The sequence below is a fragment of the Aethalodelphis obliquidens genome, unplaced genomic scaffold, assembly GCF_003676395.1.
Source record: "Aethalodelphis obliquidens isolate GAN/ISIS:26980383/991018 unplaced genomic scaffold, ASM367639v1 scaffold3, whole genome shotgun sequence".
NCBI classification, from domain to species: Eukaryota; Metazoa; Chordata; class Mammalia; order Artiodactyla; family Delphinidae; genus Aethalodelphis; species Aethalodelphis obliquidens.
The window spans coordinates 72,796,136-72,813,904 of record NW_020837947.1 but is presented as its reverse complement, the minus strand read 5'-3'; positions in this window follow the sequence as shown (position 1 = coordinate 72,813,904).

Genomic DNA, 17,769 nt, shown 5'->3' with positions numbered 1-17,769 from the left:
TTTAAAATTTTATTGGAGTATAGCTGATTTACAATATTGTGCTAGTTTCAGGTGTACAGCAAAATGATTGTTATACATATATATATATTCATTCTTTTTTCGATTCTTTTCTCATATAGGTTATCACTGAATATTGAGTAGAGTCCCCTGTGTTATACAGTAGGTCCTTGTTGGTTATCTATTTTACATATAGTACTGTGTGTGTGTGTGTGTTCATCCCAAGCTTCTGATTTCTCCCTCCCCCTCCATGTTTCCCCTTTGGTAACCATAAGTTTGTTTTCAATATCTGTAAGTCTGTTTCTGTTTTGTAAATACGTTCATTTTCTTTTCCTTTTTCTTAAATTAGATTCCATATGAGTGATATCATATTATATTTGTCTTTCTCCATATGTACATTTTGAAATGGTCACCATGACCAGGAATGGAACCTGCGCTCCCTGCAGTGGAAGCACAGAGTCTTAACCACTGGACCACCAAGGAAGTCCACAACTTATTTATTTTATAATTGGAAATTTGTATCTCTTCATGCTCACCTGTTTGCCAAACCCCTTCCCCTCTGGCACTACCAATTTATTTATTTTTTCCTGTATCCATAAGTCTCTTTCTGTTGTTTGTTTTGATTTTTAGATTCCACATGTAAGTGAAATATGGTAATTGTCTTTCTATGTCTGACTTAGCATAATACCTTGTAGGTTCATTCATGTTGTCCTGAATGGCAAGATTTCAATCTTTTTATGGCTGAAAAATATTCCATTGTATATATATACTCCACATCTTCTTTATCCATTCAACTATCAGTGGACACTTAGGTCGTTTCCATATCTTGGCTATGGTAAATAATGCTGCAGTGAACAAGGGGCACATGTATCTTTTTGAGTTGGTATTTTCATTTTCTTTAGATAAATACCCAGCAAGAGAATTGCTTAATAGTATGGTAGTTCTATTTTTGATGATCACCACTCTGACAAGTGTGGGGTGATATCATATTGTGGTTTTAATTTGCATTTTCCTGATGATTAGTGATGTTGAGCATCATTTCATGTGCCCATTGGTGATCTGTATGTCTTCTTGGGAAAAATGCCTATTCAGGTCCTCTGTCCATTTTTTAATCTAGTTGTTTGATATTTAGCTGTATAAGTTCTTTACATATTTCAAATATTAACCCCATATCAGATATATGATTTGCAAATATCTTCTCCCACTCAGTAGGTTACCTTTTGTTTTGTTGATGGCTTCCTTTGCTGTGTGAAAGCTTTTTAGTTTGATGTAGTCCCATTTGTTTATTTTTGCTTTTGTTGCCCTTACCTGAGGAGTCAGATCCAAAAAAAATACTGCTAAGATTGATGTCCAAGAGCATATTGCCTATGTTTTCTTCTAGGAGTTTTATGGTTTCAAGGTCTTACATTCAAGTCTTTAACCAATTTTGAATTTATTTTTGTATATGGTATAAGATAGTGATCCAGTGTCATTCTTTTGCATGTATCTGTCCAGTTTCCCCCACACCATTTATTGACTGTCTTTTCTCTGTTTATATTCTTGCCTCCATTGTCATAAATTAATCTACCATATATGTATGGGTTTCTTTCTGGGCTCTCTGTTTCATTGATCTGTATGTCTGTTTTCATGCCAGTAACATACTGTTTTTACTGAAATCAAGAAGCATACCTCCAGCTTTGTTTCTCTGTCTCAAGATTTCTTTGGCTATTTGAGGTCCTTTGTGGTTCTATACAAATTTCAGAACTCTTTGTTCTAGTTCTGCAAAAAATGCCATTGGTATTTTGATAGGGATTGCGCTGAATCTGTAGATCGCTTTGGGTAGTGTGGACATTTTAACAATATTACTTCTTCCAATCCATGAATACAGGATAGGTTTCTATTTCTTCGTGTTGTCTTCAATTTCTTTCACCAGTGTCTTATAGTTTTCAGAGTACAGGTCTTTGACCTTCCTGGTTAAATTTATTCCTAAGTATTTTATTATGTTTGATGCAATTTTAATGAGATTGTTTTCTTAAGTTCTCTGTCTGATAGGTCATTATTAGTGTACAGAAACACAGCAGATTTCTGTATATTAATTTTTATCCTGCCACTTTATTAAATTCATTGTCTCCTGCAACATTACTAAATTCACTGATGAGCTTTAATAGTTTTTAGTGATACCTTTAGGATTTTCTATATATAGCATCACATTCATCTGCATATAGTGCTGGTTTTACTTCTTCCTTTCCAGTTTGGATTCCTTTCATTCCTTTTCCTTATCTGATTGCTGTGGCTGGAACTTCCTATACTATATTGAATGAAAGTGGCATCCTTGTCTTGTTTCTGATCTTAGAGGAAATTCTTTCAGATTTTCCCCATTGAGTATGATGTTAGCTGTGGGTTTTTCATATATGGCTTTTATTATGTTGTTGTATGTTTCCTCTATACAAACTTTGTTGAGAGATTTTTTATCATAAATAGATGTTGAATTTTGTCAAATGCTTTTCCCACATCTATTGAGATGATTGTATTGGGTTGGCCAAAAAGTTCCTTCAGGTTGGAACGAACTTTTTGGCCAATCCAAGATCTTACAGAAAAACCCGAAAGAACTTTTGGGCCAACCCAATCTAATTTTTATGTTTCCTTTTGTTAATTTGTTGCATCACATTGAAGGACTTTCAGATGTTGAACCACCCTTCATCCTGGGATATATTCCACTTGATCACAGTGTATGATCATTTTAATGTATTATTGAATTCGTTTTGCGAATATTTTGTTGAGAGTTTTTGTATCACTGTTCATCAGAGATATTGGCCTGTAATTTTCTTTTTCTCTTTATTTCTTTTTTTTTTTTTTGGTGTTTCTGTCTGGTTTGATATCAGGGTAATGCTGGCCTCATAAAGTTTGGAAGCATTATTTCCCTTCAGTTTTTTGATATAATTTGAGAAAGATAGGTATTAACTCTTCTTTAAATTATAGACTTCACTAGTGAAGCTGTGAATCCTGGTCCTGGACTTTTCTTTGTGAAGAATTTTTAAATTACTGAGTCAATTTCATTACTAGTAATCGGTCTGTTTAGATTTTCTATTTTTTTATGATTGCCTTAGAAGATTGAGTGTTTCTAGGAATTTATGCATTTCTTCTAGGTTTTCTAATTTATTGCCATATAATTGTTCATAGTAGTCTCTTATCATCCTTCTTTATTTCTGTGGTATCAGCTGTAACACCTTTTTCATTTCCCTTTTTTCTGGATAAGACTTGCTAAAGATTTATCAATTTTGTTTATTTTTTTTCTCAAGGAATAAGCTCTTAGTTTCATTGATCCTTTCTACTTTTTTTAAGTCTCCATTTCTTCTTGCTCTGATCTTTATTATTCCCTTTCTTCTACTAACTTTGGGTTTTGTTTGTTCTTCTTTTTCTAGTTCCTTTAGATGCAAAGTTAGATTGTTTAATTGAAATTGTTCTCTCTTTTTTTTTTTTGAGGTAGGCCGGTATCACTATGAACTTTTCTCTTAGAACACCTTTGGCTGGGACCCAGAGATTTTAAAATGTTGTGTTTCCATTTTTGCTTGTCTCAAGGTATTTTTTCACTTCCTCTTTGATTTCTTTGTGGACCTATTGATTTTTTTAGTAGCAGGTTGTTTAGTCTCCATGTGTTTGTGGATTATTTTCCAGTTATTTTCTTGATGAGTGATTTCTAGTTTGATTCTAGTGATTGATGACTGTTGTTGTTAGAAAAAATGCTTGAAATGATTTCAGTCTTCTTGAATGTGTTGAGACTTGTTTTGTGGCCTAACATGTCATCTATCCTGGAGAATGTTTCATGTGTACTTGAAAAGAAGTATATACTACAGTTTTGAGATGCATTGATTTTCTGTCTGCATGATCTACCCATTGATGTAAATGTGATATTAAAGTCCCCTACTATTTTTGTATTACTGTCAATTTCTCCCTTTACGTTTGTTAACATTTGCTTTATGTATTTAAGTGCTTCTATGTTAGGTGCATAAACATTTACATATGTTATATCCTCTTGTTAAATTGACCCCTGTATCATTACATAATGCCCTTCATTGTCTTTCGTTTCAGTCCTTGTTTTAAAGTTTACTTTATCTGATACAAGTTTTTCTATCCCAGCTTTCATTTTGTTTCCATTTGCATGGAATATCTTTTCCCATCCTTTCCATTTCAGCCTGTGGGTGTGTTTAGATCCAAAGTGAGTCTCTTGCGGACAGCATATAAATGTGTCTTGTTCTTTTCATCCATTCAGCCACCCTATGTCTGTTGATCGCAGCATTTAGTCCACTTATATTTAAAGTAATTATTGATATGTATTACGTATTTCCATTTTGTTAATTATTTTTTGGTTGTTTTTGTAGTTCTTCTCTGTTCCTTATTCTCTTGTTCTCTTCCCTAGTAATTTTATGATTTTCTTTAGTGTTATGTTTAGATTTCTTTCTCTTTGATTTTTGTGTATTTATTATAGGCTTTGGGCTTGTGGTTACCATGAGGTTCATATATAACGATCTATATATAAAGCCATCTGTTTTAAGTTGGTAGTCACTTAAGTTCATATGTATTTGAAAAGCACTACATTCTTATTCCCTCCTCTATATTTTATGTTGTTGATGTTATTTTTACATTTTTTATTTTGTGTATCCCTTAATTACTTATTGTAGTTATAGTTGATTTTACTACTTTTGTCTTTAGCCTTCATACTAGCTTTATAAGTGGTTGATCCACTGTCTTTAATATATGTTTGCCTTTGTCAACAAGATTTTTTTTCTTTCATATATTTCCTTATTTCTAGTTATGTCATTTTATTTCTGCTTACAGAAGTTCCTTTAACATTTCTTTTAAGCCTGGTTTAGTGGTGATGAACTCCTTTCATTTTTTCTTGTCGTCTGGGAAACTCCTTACTTACCCTTCAATTCTGAATGATAACCTTGTTGGATAGAGTATTATTATTGGTTGTAAGTTTTTTCCTTTCAGCACTTTGAATATATCATGCCACTCTCTTCTGACATGAAAAGCTTCCGCTGAAAAATCAGCTGATAGTCTTATGGGCGTTTCCTTATATATAACTACTTGTATTTCTTTTGCTACTTTTAAAATTCTCTCTTTATCTTTAACTTTTGACATTTTTTAGTATAATGTTTCTTGGTACAGATCTCTTTGGGTTTATCTTTTGGGGGATTCTCTGTGTTTCTTGTACCTGGGTTTCTGTTTCCTTCCCCAGGTTAGGGAAGTTTTCAGCCATTACTTCTTCAAATAAGTTTTCTGCTCCTTTCTCTGTTTCATTTCCTTCTGGGAGCTCTTTAATGCAAATATTAATACATTTAATGTAGTCTCAGAGGTGCCTGAAACTATTCTCATTTTTTAAAATTCTTTTTTCTTTTTGCTGTTCCGATTGGGTGATTTCCACTACCCCATCTTTCAGATCACTGATCCATTCCTCTGTATCATCCAATCTGCTATTGATTCTCTCTAATGTATTTTTCATTTAAGTTATTGTATTCTTCAGATTTAATTGGTTCGTTCTTTTTATATATATATAAATTTATTTATTTATGGCTGCCTTGGGTCTTCATTGCTGTGTGTGGGCTTTCTCTAGTTGCGGAGAGTGGGGGCTACTCCTCCTTGCGGTGCACAGGCTTCTCACTGTGGTGGCTTCTCTTGTTGCGAAGCATGGGCTCTAGGTGCGTGGGCTTCAGTAGTTGTGGCACACGGGCTCAGTAGTTGTGGCTTGTGGGATCTAGAGCACAAGCTCAGTAGTTGTGGCACATGGGCTTAGTTGCTCCATGGTGTGTGGGATCTTCCCGGACCAGGGATTGAACCCATGTCCCCTGCATTGGCAGGCGGATTCTTAACCACTGCGCCACCAGGGAAGTCCCTAATTGGTTCTTTCTTATATTTTCTAACTCTTTATTGACGTTCTCAAATGTGTTCATTCATTCTTCCCCCAAGTTCTGTAAGCATCTTTATAACCATTACTTTGAATTCTTTATCAGGTCAATTACTAATCTCCATATCATTATGGTCTTTTTCTGAGGTTTTGCCTTGTTCTTTCATTTGGAACATGTCTCTTTTTCCCCTCATTTTGCTTGCCTCTCTGTATTTGTTTCTATGCATGAGGTAAAACTGCTACCACTGTCTTTCTTGAAGGAACGGCTTTGTGTAGGTGATGATTCTTCTCATTCAACGCTGCTCTATCTCTTGATTGTTTCTTAAATCTTTGTGGTGGCCTATATTGCCTGATTCATTCTTGATATGCCTCTGATGTTGAAGGTATGCTGAGACATGTCAGTGTTCCAAGAGGAAGAATCTCATTTAGCACCCAGTTGCAGGCTGATTAGATGCCAGATCGTCAGGCAGCAGCTTTTGAAGTATGCAGATAAATATAGTCCTGTAAGGCCATAATTGTAATTCTTGCTGGCCTCTGGACCAGGAGATCTGAAGGTGTCCCCTGGATGATAATTGCAAAAATCTGGGCTTCTGATGAGTGTATTAGTTCCTTTCTGGGGAGGCTCATGAAGCTATAATAGGCCAAAGGGGTGCACATGGATGGTGTCTCCTGCTTACACTCCCTGGGAGCACCTCCTTTGCCTCTAGATGTGTGGAAAACCTAAAGCCTGTCTTTCAGGGTGAAGTTCCATGTCAAGTAAATAGGTCTTTTTCATGGGAAGACTGGGGCTGTGCTTCATTCTGCTGTGCATGCAGTGCTCTGAGGGTGGTAGCCTGGCAAGAACTGTGTTTCTGATTGTTACAGTCCCATGGAGCTCAGGAATTCCAGCCCCATTGGCCACCAGGGCCAGGAGATCAAGGGGTGTCCCCTCTGTGGACTGTGCATGCCTGCTGGCTTTAGCTAGGTGGCTGGAGAATGTAGGAGGAGGGGCTTGCTCTCTTGCTTCAGGAAGGCACCAGGAAAATGACTTGACTATGCGTGCCTGTGGGCTAAGCAATGCAGCACGGGAGTGCCTTGCCTGTGTGTCTGTTCACTTTAGGCTGGGAGTGGGAGAATGCCATGACTGCTCATGCTTGCCAGTGCCAGCCAGGGAGAAGGGGAGAGTTGCAGCTGTCCGCACCCACAGACTTCAGCTAGGGAGCAGAAAAGTGCCACAACCATTCACACATGCCCACCTGAGTGCTGCAACTGCCAAAGCTCTCTAGCTTCAGCAATGCAGCACGATTGCTCGCCCCAACGTCAGAGCTTGCCTTCCTATGCTAGCAGGTTAGCTGGAGAGCATAACAATGACATCCACCAGTGCCTCCATCTCCACCATCCTCTGCCCCTCCTGCCAATGCTTTCAGATTTGATAATGACTGTCCTTCACATGCAGTCTCGGCACTTTTTGAACTGCTCTCATTTCACTGGGTCTTGGGGCGAGTGAAACCGCGTGCAAGCCCTTTAAGAGGGGAGTCTCAGTTTCCTTTAGCACTTTGGAACCCTTAGGTGTCAGGACCTTGGTTTTCTAAGCCAGATGTTTTGGGGGCTCATCGCTTCAGTATTGATCTCAGGGGCCAGGGGAGCTGATGAGGGGTGAAAACCCCTTGCTCCTCCAGGAGCAGTGCTTGTCTAGTGAGATTTCTCTCTACTGTGTGCTGACACATGGGGATGGGAGGGGTTTTTAGTGAGAGCATTTCTCTGCCTCTCCTACCCATCTTGATGGTAGGGTGGTCCTTTTTTATCTTTTGTTGTGTAGCAGGTGTTTAGCTAATTCTCATGTTCATTTCAGAAGGAATTGATCTATAGGTAGCTATATATTTGTTGTGTCCATGGGAGAAGTTAAGTTCCTATACCACCATCTTGAACTTGCCCCTAAAACAAGTATCTTAATGGCATAACTAGTATGGTTTTACCATTAACAAATCACTCTCTCATGCACTATCTCATATAACAGCCCCCTCCTCACCTACCTCCTTAAGTTGCTGTGGAACTAAAACAGTTAATAGGTATAAAAAGCTTTTGAAATGTTAAAGAGGGCAGTAAAACGCATACAGTAATAATGGTTTCATAGTATAATTAGAAAATACTCCATAGAAGATCCATGTTTCCATTGTTTAAGCAGACAGTGTTCTCAAACCATTAACATAGACCTCCACTGGATTTTTTAGCTAGTGAGCAGTTAATTTGCATTGCTGAGTTCATAAGCCAGCCAGCCCTCTGTAACACACAAGGCAGAGCAGCCAATGGGGGAGAGCCTCATCAGCTCCAGGCCAAATGCAGCCTCTGATTGGCTCATTCCAAACAAGGACAGTTTGTAGCTGTTATTCCAAGAAACCCGCAGGATGAAGAATTTCTTTTCCTTTTACACTTCCCACTGGTGTAGTAAATAGTAACTTTTTGCCAACCATTCATAAACCACTGTGCCACACACATCTAAAGTACCTATTTTGAGATATTCTAAGAAATATGCAATTTTTAAAACATCTCAGCTTTTTTCAAATCTCACTTTTCTCTGTAAGCTCATGATTTAAAAGCATTTTACATGATGAAAAAGGCATTTGAAAAGCACATAATTATGAGCAGTTTTTGAAAAAAAGGCATAAAAATGGAATTTGAAAAATTCTATTCTCAGGAAAGCAGCAATATATTTTTGCTTTAATTTGAAAACTTGAAGATCTAAAAAACAAAGTCTTTTAAACACACAGTGAAGCAGTCTTAGTAATCAGTGACAACTTTGGATGGCATTAAATGAGTTACTGGCATACTTTCTATTTTTTGCTATTTTTAATATCTTTTAAAATTAATAAATGTAAATTGTTACAATGAAGAAATCTATAGATAAGATTATTTAGTCAATTGCTATGTTCTGTTTAAAAAATAAATGACTTTGTATTTTTAAAATTTAATGATAATATGTAATGTATGTAATATAATAATTTTATAAATAGAATTCAGCACTTCACAGATACCAGAATATTACTGGTGAAAATTTATAAACTATATTATCAACTCCTAAGAGCTTTCAATGGAGCCACTCAACTGGAATTTAGTGAGGACTTTAAAAAATGTTTGTTAAAGTCCCACTGCTGCTTTCAATGTATAAGTAATATAGAACAATAATAGTGAGAATATGTGAAAGAAATGCTCTGAGTTTAAAGCACATAGTGATTGACTCCTCTGCTTTGGCCCTTATTCAGCAGCAGGACACAGAAGTGCTTTTTTGAAAGCTTACAGATAATAAATGCTACTAGTAGAAGTCACCTTCATATTTAGAGCCAAAAGAACTATTCTATACCTCTAACAGAGGTAGATACATTTAAATCTGAAGATTGTGCTAAACTTTCTAAAATAGGGGTGCTCTTACAAATACATAACAGGTTTAAGCATTACAAAACTTCATTTAATTGTAATCTGGGAAGTATTGTATTTTTCTTTCTTAATTTTCAACAGATAAGTAAAATACTGTTGAAAAGTCAACCAATTGAATATAAAAGATCTTTTTCTTACATAGAAAGAGAACAGGATGCACTTGGAATTGATGCTAAAATTAACTTACAGAAATTTTAAAAAGCTGATTTTAACTGATTAGTAGCTATATTATGAAATGAGTAGGAGACAAAAAGTATTGATTTCTAATAATAAATTCATGATTCCTTAAGGAAACTCAAATATTCTTTTCTTATTTTATACTTTTTCTGAGTATTTTAACAATTTCATATCTTTGATTAACATCTTATATTCAATTCAAGCTATTTTTCTCATTTCAAGACTCACTTATCAAAGTCCTCCTGTTAGAGGTCCAATGGTATCTAAAACTTATCATCAATCCATCAATATCCTTATGTCCATAAATGTAACCTTTTTCTAGCCAAACCAGAAATCCTGGAGTTAACCTAAACTTCTCTTTCCATTTCTTGCCATATTCAATAAAGCCATATTGATTTAGATCTCTCAAATCTATCCTATGTTTAGGCTCTCAGTTTCCCTTGCCTGAATTCCACAATAGCCTTGCAAACTCCCAGAGGAACTGACATGTAAGCTGAGTCCTATGATGACTTAGCAGCCATCAGATGGAAGGATGTTGAGGAAACAGTCTTTCACTGAGAAAACACCTCCAAAGGTCTCTCTAAGCTGGGAAGGCAGCATATTCCATTAAAAAACTGAAAATAGTTCTGCATAGGCGAAGCCAGGAGATCAAGGATGAACTGAGAAGAGTATATGCATCCCAAAAGGTTAGGAACATTATTGTTTTCACTATGAATATCCAATGCCTAGAGCAGTACTTGGCATTTAGTGGTCATTCAGTACACATTTGTTACATTAATGAAGAAACAAATGAATTCAAGAGCTAAAAGACTCTGAAGGGCTTTACAGGCTTTCTTAATATTTGGGTAGTCTTCAAAGGGCAATGGGAAACCGTTAAAAGGTCTTTAGCTGCAGAATGACATAATCAGATCTACCTCTTAGAAATATCGCTCTGGCTATTGTATGAAGGAAAGATAGAGGGAAGAAGCAAGATTCCATGGAAGGAGACTAATTAAGAGAACATTTTACTAGGCAGAGAAAGAGAGAGATGCTAGAGGCTTGAATTAGGAAGCTAAAATGAAGATGAGTATACGTAGATATTTGAGAGATGTAGAGGAGATTGGTCCCTAGGACTTAGAGATTAATGAAGTAACTGAAGCTGGGTAGTAGAAGAGAGGGAGGAAGCAAGGATGGATTTACAGCTTTGACAACTAGCTGAAAGGTTAATTGGAACATGGAACATGGGAGAAGAAAAAGGTTTGTTTTTAATTTGTTTTTTTTTTTCAAAGGTGTGCCTTACTGCACTAGGCAGAGATATATTAAATGTCATATGTCAAAAAGACATGTCTAGAAGGCAGATTTGGATATATGGTTCTGGCACTCAGGAAAGCAATGTCAGATACAAATATAGATTTAGGAGTTACTGTTAAAGATGGAATCAAGGGGGTGAGCGAGACTCCAGAAAAAGAGTGTGGTGGGGGAAGCTCTGTGCTATGAAAGTAATAGAAAGCATTAAAATAAGAGGCACAGTCAGTAAAGGATATCAAGAAAATGCCTAACTGTTGATTTTGCAAGAAGCAGGCTGCAGTCTTGGTAAGAATAGTTTCAGTAGAGTTCTTCGTGTGGGAGCCAGATAGCAGTAAGCTGAAAAGTAAGTGGGAGGTGAGAAAGTGAGGAAATAATGCCTGTGAACAATTCCTTCAAAAAGTTTGCCTTTGTAACATTCCATGTGACAAAGTGAGAGAGTGGCATGGACATATATACACTACCAAATGTAAAATAGATAGCTAGTGGGAAGGAGCTGCATAGCACAGGGAGATCAGCTCGGTGTTTTGTGACCACCTGGATGGATGGGATAGGGAGGATGGGAGGGAGGGAGACGCAAGAGGGAGGAGATATGGGAACATATGTGTATGTATAACTGATTCACTTTGTTATAAAGCAGAAACTAACACACCATTGTAAAGCAATTATACTCCAATAAAGATGTAAAAAAAAAGTTTGCCTTTGAAAGGGAAGAGAGATAGAGCAGGTGGAGCTAGAAGAGAGTGTGAGATCCAGGGAGGACTAGATTTTATCGTAAAGATGCTAAAGGCTTAAGTATGTTTAAATAATAGCGACAAGGAACCAGTAGTCAGTCAGTGGTTGCAGATATGGGAGAGAAAAGTGGAGCTAGATAAAACTCTCTGGTTAGCCATGATGGATGGGGATCCAAAGGCCAAAAGAAAGCTTAGCTTTAGATAGAAAGGAAGGGGTGGGGGGCACCTCTCTACAAGAGGATGAGGGAAGGAAGAAAGGCAGGGTGGAGGCAGGAAAGGTAGGACATGGCTTCTCTATTCCTTGTGAAGTCTTATGCTAAGGTTGGGGGGTGAGGCAAGAGAGGAGAAAGCTTGATGAAAGTGAGAGAAGTTTGAAACTGCTGTTGTGGGAATGGGAAAGGAAGGCGAGAGGGGATCTTAGTAAGTGCCTCCTGGCACTGCAACTCCATTGAGGTTGAGACCATAAATTTAATAGGACAAATTTGGGATATTGTGTCATTTTTATTTCTATGGTACTTATCAGCTTGGACGTGGACAGGGGTAAGATACCCAGCTAGGTTTATCTAGAGTTGCGATTTTTTTACATAGGTGTGACAGAAGGGAAGTAGGGCAAGATGCTGAAGATGATAATAATAGGGATATAGATTCAGCCTCCAAGCAAGGTACCAAGATTTTTTTTTTGAGGGACAAATGAGAAATTGTGGAAAGGGAGCTTTGGGAGCTTGACTACTGGCCACTGTACCAGGCTTCAAATACATTATTTCACTCATGAGCCATAGGAAACCTATTTTGTGAAATGTAATATTGTCTCCATTTTACAAATTAAAAAGTTGAAGATCTCAGAGAGGAGTTACATATCCATGGTAATCAACTAGGACCCAGTGGAACTAGGACTCAATCAAAATTATTATATAAAACTAACATCTAGCTGACCCCAAGGCCCAGATACTACATCTCAGTGAAAGTAGTGAGTAGAAAGACTCTTGCCCTGTAAAATTCTATCTTTAAAAATTAATGAACAAACAATTTGAGGATGCAAAGAAGAATTAGAACAACTAAAATGTATAGGTTCGGATTGAGGACATTATTAATTCCAAATGGGATATTATCAAACAATAATATTTGACAGCTGTGTAAAACCTTACAGAATCCAAAGAAGTTTCATAAATTTTATCTCAATAATCAAAACAATTTTATGAAGTAGATATTTTATCATTTCTATTTTATGGTTTCCAAGAAGCTAAGGGATTTACACAGCTCACTAACTGACGGATTTTGCCTCTTCACTTGTGTTTGTGAAAGCTCCTGGAAAACACAAAATGATTACAGATAGGTTATTAGCAAGCTTATGCTCCATATATGAGTTTTATATAGTTAAAAGGTAGAATAAACCTTGATAATTTTTTATTATTTCAATTTTGAGACTATCAGGAAAACATATTCAATATTTGAATATGCTTTTTTGAACTCTTGGAGAGAAAACTTGCTTACTTCATACAAATCAGACGGGGTTATCACTGTAAAATAGTCCAACATCTCTCTCATGTGGAGATTTGGCTATTTTTCATTCTCTTTCATTGCAGAGGTCACAACTCAAGATTCTTACAGCTTGTTTTCATTCCAAAAGCATCTGACATAAGCTTACCCACTCCTCTCAGACTCAGGACACTTCCACTGTCTTTTTACTGGGCAAAGAGAGAAATACAGAAGTCAGAAAATTGAGAAAAATAAAGATAGTAGTATAGGTCTAAGGAAAAGAATAGAATATCAAATATAAACCAGGAATGAAGGAGCTAGAAGGAAAACCAAGAGAGCTGCATGAGTGACCAACATATTACTCTTCCCACCATATACTTTGGCTTTGTCCACAATTTCTTTCCTTCCTTCCCTGTAGGTGGTCTTCTCACCGTACTCCCTTCTTTTTAAAGGAACATTTCTGGCTTCACTAGATCAATAGGTCTAGGCAGATTATTGTAATTCTATACCCTTCCTTAGATCCGAGACACTTCTGACATATGCTATTCTCTTAATGCCATTAAAATGGCTTAAACAGGTATGAAAATGAGGGTTGATTTTATTAATTGAATTTATAGGACAAATATGCTCTAAGAGAATCCTGATATTAGTATGTTGTTTTGAAACAAATTTGTTGTTGAGCTTTGGAAAGAAACAAAGATAGAGCATCTAAAGGTAATATTTTGTCACAAATGAGTCATTTCTTGGGTTTAGTGCCCAAATGAGAAACAGAAATTATGCCAAATGCAAAGTTGAAGAACTTGACAAATAATGAAGATAAAAATCAATAATGTTAAAAATCTAGTATCATGTCAACTCCTGGATTATATCTATGTAATTTGGGGGTAAGACTGTAGTCTTGATTTAAATAAGAAAGGCTGTTGGTGCCTACACATTGTAAGTTTGTATGTATTAGGAGTTGAAGAAGAAGAAGAAGAAGAAGAAGACGAAGAAGAAGAAGAAGAAGGAGAAGGGGAAGGAGAAGGAGAAGGGGAAGGGGAAGGGGAAGAGGAAGAAGAAGAAGAAGGAGAAAAGGAAGAAGGAGAAGAAGGAGAAGAAGGAGAGAAGAAGAAGAAGGCGGAGAAGGAGGAGGAAGAGGAGGAAGAAGGAGAAGGAAAAAAGAGAAGGAGAGGAATGAAGGAAGAAGGAGAGGGAGAATACAGGGAGAACAAGATGGAGGAGGAGGAGGAAGAGGAGGGAGGAAGGAGAGAAAGTGGAAGAGGGAAGAGAAGAGAAACGAAAGAAATAAACAACAAAGAGCATGAAATAATTTCCATTTTTCTCAGTGAAGTAAGTTTGTTTGTTTGTTTACTTGATAGAGTCTTGGTTCCCATAGGGAGGAAAAGGCAGTCTGATTTACAGATGGCTGAAAAATACTAAACAAAATCACTACACTATATATCTCTTAGCCAGAAATTGGGGTCATCCCCATAATTTAAAATGCTTTCTCCATGTTTACATAACCACATGTGGCCTCTCTCATGGAAGCTCTCAGTGGTTTTGACAATGCAGAGTTTTTTTGCTAAAGCCAAGAGCGTTTTCTCTTACAGACTGATGCTAAAATCTGGATTAGTAAAGTTTATTTCTTGTTCATTGAAGATGGTTCCATAACAAAACTCTTTCTACTTCACTGTAGAAATCAATGCTTTGGTAATAAAATTCTCTATAAAGGATAAATCAATACAATCAATAACATTTATTGTCTACTTTCAGGTATTTGATTCCTAAGTTACTGAGTTATTGACCTTTGCAATGATGCGAGTTTAAAGAAAAAAGAATGAATGCTTATTATTTTAAGCTTTAGAAGTAGATTTGAAATTTATTTTCAAAATCCCTTTCCATTTAAATCATCCCAATCAGCTCTAACAAAAATCTCACTGATGTTGCCACTCACTTATCAAACTACATAATCTTTATCTACCAACCCAAAGATCCAGAATCTTCTCAAGGAGAAAAAGGTTAGAAAAACAATATTGATATAACATAGCTCTTTTTCTTTTACTTTATTCAAGTAAAATTTTCTTGAAACTCACATCACTCCAGGGCATCTGAGGGTCATTTAATCAACAAGTATATATTGTACCAGGCTCAGTACTAGATGAATAAAACAAAATCTCTGCTCTCAAGGACCTGTTTTGGTGGGACATGAGCAGACTTATTGGTGTGACAAGGAGGTAAGTACTAATCAAGGAATAGAATAATGAAAGAAAAATAACAGCACATATGGGATGCAGCAAAAGCAGTTCTAAGAGGGAAGTTTACAGCAATACAATCCTACCTCAAGAAACAAGAAAAGTCTCGGGCTTCCCTGGTGGCACAGTGGTTGAGAGTCCACCTGCCAATGCAGGGGATACGGGTTCATGCCCCGGTCCAGGAAGATCCCACATGCTGTGGAGCGGCTGGGCCCATGAGCCATGGCCGCTGAGCCTGTGTGTCCAGAGCCTGTGCTCCGCAAAGGGAGAGGCCACAACAGTGAGAGGCCCGCGTATTGCAAAAAATTTTAAAAAAAGAAACAAGAAAGATCTCAAATAAACAGTCTAACCTCTCACCTAAAGGAGCTAGAGAAAGAAGAACAAACAAAATTCAAAGTTAGTAGGAGGAAAGAAATCATAAAGATCAGGGCAGAAAGAAATGAAATAGAAACAAAGAAAACAATAGCGTAGATGAATGAAACTAAAAGCTGGTGCTCTGAGAAAAGCTCAAATCAATAAAATCAGAAATGAAAAAGGAGAAGTTACAATGGACACCACAGAAATACAAAGCATCATAAGAGACTACTACAAGCAATTCTATGCCAATAAAATGAACAACCTGGAAGAAATGGACAAATTCTTAGAAAGGTATAGCCATCCAAGACTGAACCAGGGAGAAATATAAAATATGAACAGACCAATCACAAGTAATGAAATTGAAGCTGTGATTAAAAATCTTCCAACAAACGAAAGTCCAGGGCCAGATGGCTTCACAGGTGAATTCTATCAAACATTGAGAGAAAAGCAAACACCCACCCTTCTCAAACTCTTCCAAAAAATTGCAGAGGAAGGAACACTCCCAAACTCAGTCTATAAAGCCAATATAACCTCGATACCAAAACCAGACAAATATACTACAAAAAAAGAAAATTGCAGACCAATATCACTGATGAATATAGATGCAAAAATCCTCAACAAAATACTAGCAAAGAGAATCCAACAACACATTAAAAGGATCACACACCATGATCAAGCGGAATTTATCCCAGGGATGCAAGGATTCTTCAATATACGCAAATCAATCAATGTGATACACCATATTAACAAATTGAAGAATAAAAACCATATGATCATCTCAATAGATATAGAAAAAGCTTTTGACAAAATTCAACACCGATTTATGATAAACACTCTCCAGAAAGTGGGCATAGAGGGAACCTACCTCAACATCATAAATGCCATATATGACAAACCCACAGCAAACATCATTCTCAATGGTGAAAAACTGAAAGCATTTCCTCTAAGATCAGGAAAAAGACAAGGATGTCCAGTCTCGCCACTATTATTCAACATAGTATTGGAAGTCCTAGCCACAGCAATCGGAGAAGAAAAAGAAATAAAAGGAATACAAATTGGAAAAGAAGAAGTAAATCTGTCACTGTTTGCAGATGACATGATACTATACATAGAGAATCTTAAACATGCCAACAGAAAACTACTAGAGCAAATCAATGAATTTGGTAAGGTTGCAGGATACAAAATCAATGCACAGAAATCTCTTGCATTCCAATACACCATCAATGAAAGATCAGAAAGAGAAATTAAGGAAACAATTCCATTCACCACTGCAACAGAAAGAATAAAATACCTGGGAATAGACCTACCTAAGTAGGTAAAATACCTGTACTCAGAAAATGATGAAAGAAATCTAAGATGACACAAACAGATGTAGAGATATACCATGTTCTTGGATTGGAAGAATCAATATTGTGAAAATGACTTTACTACTCAAAGCAATCTACAGATTCAATTCAATCTCTACCAAATTACCAATGGCAGTTTTTACAGAACTAGAACAAAAAAACGTAAAATTTATATGGAGACACAAAAGACCCTTGAGGGAAAAAAATGGAGCTGGAGGAATCAGACTCCCTGACTTCAGACTATACTATAAAGCTACAGTAATCAAGACAATATGGTACTGGCCCAAAATAGAAACATAGATCAATGGAACAAGATAGAAAGCCCAGAGATAAACCCATGTACCTATGCTCAATTAATCTATGATAAAGGAAGGAAGGATATGCAATGGAGAAAACACAGTCTCTTCAATAAGGGGTGCTGGGAAAACTGAACAGCTACATGTAAAAGAATGAAAGTAGAACATGACCTAGTACCATAGACAAAAATAAACTCAAATTTAAGACCTAAATGTAAGACTGGACACTATAAAACTCTTAGAGGAAAACACAGGAAGAACACTCTTTGACTTAAATCACAGCAAGATCTTTTTTGACCCACCTCCTAGAGTAATGGAAATTAAAAAAATAAACAAATGGGACCTAATGAAACTCAAAAGCTTTTGCACAGCAAAGGAAACTATAAACAAGACGAAAAGACAACCCTCAGAATGGGAGAAAATATTTGCAATCAAATCAACGGACAAACGATTAATCTCCAAAATATATAAAAAGCTCATGCAGTTCAATATTAAAAAAAACAAACAACCTAATAAAAAATATATAAACAGCTCATGCAGTTCAATATTTAAAAAAAACCAACCTAATCAAAAGAC